Below are 3,789 nucleotides of genomic sequence, written 5' to 3' on the forward strand. Positions count from 1 at the left end.
CATTTATGGCTACTAGAAAAGATTTGAACGTTAGTGCTATTAAGTGCATCAGAAGTTTGTGGCGTTCGGACGGTGGTCGAATCTCATCGCAGATATGAATGGCGGACTCAGTGGATGCCTAATTTTTTATTTATACTATTCCATTACTGTCGCTAATTAATATCAGAACAATCGAAATTAAGGATCGAAATCATCATCCTTATTTATCTACTAGCCATGTATTAATAGCTATACACATTCGCTCCCTCTGCCCTGCGTCGGCTTTCCTCATTTATTTTGACATTTTTTCAAGAGTTCGCGTCGATGACTGCTCATTTAAACACAAGGGCGACCATCTAAAAGGTAAGGGTATATAATAATAACAACAACGTATTAGTAAGAATATTATAATTACACAGTTTCTTATCACCAGAACCTATTTATCATCTCAGTAATCATATATATATATATATATATATATATATATGCCCGAGTTAATGATCATTGATCCAGGTTGACAGTCGTACGCGTCACCGCATGATCTGTATGGATTACAAGTAATTATATCTGAAATTAGGTTAAACTGCCCGCAAGCCTAAGTAGGATCCTTCTTGTCCTGGTTCAAACGCGTATGAATGCTGAAGTCAAGTATCGCCTTTGTTTTCTTGTAAACGCACCACAGTACAACTATTAATTGCCGCTTCTTTTATTTCCAGCTCCTCATCACCATCTTCTCAACCAGTGACGATTGACCGCATCAGCAGGAAGTCGCTGCTTGCTTGCTGTTGGTCTTTTTTTGTTCCTGAATTCTGCAGCACAACAAATGCAACGTTCCGTTCAAAGGCGTGTTCGTTTTCATAACCCTCGACAAGCCACGATCTGCACGAATACATCCCGCGCGCAACTTCAGTCGTGGTGACTGCATTTTGGATTGCCTGCTCCACGCGCTTTGCGTGCCTTAAACCAAAGCTTGCAACGTATTGCTCAAAAATAAATAATAAATCATGTGAGCAGCTTATTGATTTTACCGTGTACGTTTCGCAGGCCGAGACTACACTGTAATGAATTTCACGCGTGAGGATACGTCACCTTTCGGGGAATGACCAGGCAGATAAAAAAACATTACAGACAATAAGCTCTTCCCAGGGACCCCTGTGCATCTCTAGCTGTTACATCAGCACGCGAATCGCGTGTCTGTGACTTCCCAAAGTAGTGATCGTACCTTTCATAAACTTAAATTACGTTCGCGTTCAACATGCCCTCGCTTAATCTTTTTTGCGTCAGGTGATTCACTACTGACGACCTATTAGTTAGCAATTATGATTCTAAAGCCGAAAGCACGATCAAACGAAACAAATTCTAGTTAAAATAAAGCTCAAGGGCTTTGCTCGAGAAGTGAATCTGCTCTGCGTTCAACGTCTACTGTGTTGCGACATTAATTATGGAAATAGGTTTTCATAGATAGAGTCCGACAAGCTCGCAAAAGCATTGTGGTCGTTTTGGGCTACTAGGTCCAATGCTTCCACAATGCAGGCTGTATATTTTTTTCTTTAAAGATAGGATTTTGGAATGTTTCATCGTAGTTTTGAGAGATACTATCTCAACTATTGGATTTCGTAGGGCAGGTGCTTTTTGCGGATTTTTAGGCTATTTTTCCCCTATATTGTTGTTGTTGTTGTTGTTCGCTAAAGGTCAAACGTAGATGGAGAGCCTTGTGACGTTTCTGTCTCGCCCGTTTGGACAGGTGTGTATTCCTAAAAATACCAGGCGAACCGTTGGGTTGTCAATTAACGGAACCCAGTGTTCAACTAATAACACCAGGCGAACCGTTGGGTTGTCAATTAACGGAACCCAGTGTTCAACTAATAACACCAGGCGATAAACTGACCAGACTGAATTCTATGGTAAATACATAGCATTTTCAACGGTTACTAGCGCCATATAGGTGGCGCTGTTTAAAGAGCATTTAGAAGGATGCTCTTTGAAGGGCATTAAGACGCGCATCCATTTATGGCTACTAGAAAAGATTTGAACGTTAGTGCTATTAAGTGCATCAGAAGTTTGTGGCGTTCGGACGGTGGTCGAATCTCATCGCAGATATGAATGGCGGACTCAGTGGATGCCTAATTTTTTATTTATACTATTCCATTACTGTCGCTAATTAATATCAGAACAATCGAAATTAAGGATCGAAATCATCATCCTTATTTATCTACTAGCCATGTATTAATAGCTATACACATTCGCTCCCTCTGCCCTGCGTCGGCTTTCCTCATTTATTTTGACATTTTTTCAAGAGTTCGCGTCGATGACTGCTCATTTAAACACAAGGGCGACCATCTAAAAGGTAAGGGTATATAATAATAACAACAACGTATTAGTAAGAATATTATAATTACACAGTTTCTTATCACCAGAACCTATTTATCATCTCAGTAATCATATATATATATATATATATATATATATATGCCCGAGTTAATGATCATTGATCCAGGTTGACAGTCGTACGCGTCACCGCATGATCTGTATGGATTACAAGTAATTATATCTGAAATTAGGTTAAACTGCCCGCAAGCCTAAGTAGGATCCTTCTTGTCCTGGTTCAAACGCGTATGAATGCTGAAGTCAAGTATCGCCTTTGTTTTCTTGTAAACGCACCACAGTACAACTATTAATTGCCGCTTCTTTTATTTCCAGCTCCTCATCACCATCTTCTCAACCAGTGACGATTGACCGCATCAGCAGGAAGTCGCTGCTTGCTTGCTGTTGGTCTTTTTTTGTTCCTGAATTCTGCAGCACAACAAATGCAACGTTCCGTTCAAAGGCGTGTTCGTTTTCATAACCCTCGACAAGCCACGATCTGCACGAATACATCCCGCGCGCAACTTCAGTCGTGGTGACTGCATTTTGGATTGCCTGCTCCACGCGCTTTGCGTGCCTTAAACCAAAGCTTGCAACGTATTGCTCAAAAATAAATAATAAATCATGTGAGCAGCTTATTGATTTTACCGTGTACGTTTCGCAGGCCGAGACTACACTGTAATGAATTTCACGCGTGAGGATACGTCACCTTTCGGGGAATGACCAGGCAGATAAAAAAACATTACAGACAATAAGCTCTTCCCAGGGACCCCTGTGCATCTCTAGCTGTTACATCAGCACGCGAATCGCGTGTCTGTGACTTCCCAAAGTAGTGATCGTACCTTTCATAAACTTAAATTACGTTCGCGTTCAACATGCCCTCGCTTAATCTTTTTTGCGTCAGGTGATTCACTACTGACGACCTATTAGTTAGCAATTATGATTCTAAAGCCGAAAGCACGATCAAACGAAACAAATTCTAGTTAAAATAAAGCTCAAGGGCTTTGCTCGAGAAGTGAATCTGCTCTGCGTTCAACGTCTACTGTGTTGCGACATTAATTATGGAAATAGGTTTTCATAGATAGAGTCCGACAAGCTCGCAAAAGCATTGTGGTCGTTTTGGGCTACTAGGTCCAATGCTTCCACAATGCAGGCTGTATATTTTTTTCTTTAAAGATAGGATTTTGGAATGTTTCATCGTAGTTTTGAGAGATACTATCTCAACTATTGGATTTCGTAGGGCAGGTGCTTTTTGCGGATTTTTAGGCTATTTTTCCCCTATATTGTTGTTGTTGTTGTTGTTCGCTAAAGGTCAAACGTAGATGGAGAGCCTTGTGACGTTTCTGTCTCGCCCGTTTGGACAGGTGTGTATTCCTAAAAATACCAGGCGAACCGTTGGGTTGTCAATTAACGGAACCCAGTGTTCAACTAATAACACCAGGCGAA

The 3,789-nt window shown here is 40.9% G+C and overlaps 2 long non-coding RNA genes across 2 annotated transcripts; both read left to right on the forward strand.

Annotated features, from left to right (window-relative positions):
* The first annotated feature begins 7 nt into the window (after positions 1-7).
* Positions 8-986, forward strand: LOC147754708 (uncharacterized). The gene is made up of 2 exons (XR_015330171.1): positions 8-342; positions 696-986. It is a non-coding gene; the product is annotated as an uncharacterized LOC147754708 (long non-coding RNA).
* A 927-nt stretch (positions 987-1,913) lies between these two features.
* LOC147754709 (uncharacterized) lies at positions 1,914-2,970 on the forward strand. Its single transcript, XR_015330170.1, has 2 exons — positions 1,914-2,326; positions 2,680-2,970. It is a non-coding gene; the product is annotated as an uncharacterized LOC147754709 (long non-coding RNA).
* The last annotated feature ends 819 nt before the right edge of the window (positions 2,971-3,789 follow it).

Source organism: Varroa destructor, unplaced genomic scaffold (assembly GCF_002443255.2).
Source record: "Varroa destructor unplaced genomic scaffold, Vdes_3.0 BEIS01000006.1, whole genome shotgun sequence".
Classification (NCBI taxonomy): domain Eukaryota; kingdom Metazoa; phylum Arthropoda; class Arachnida; order Mesostigmata; family Varroidae; genus Varroa; species Varroa destructor.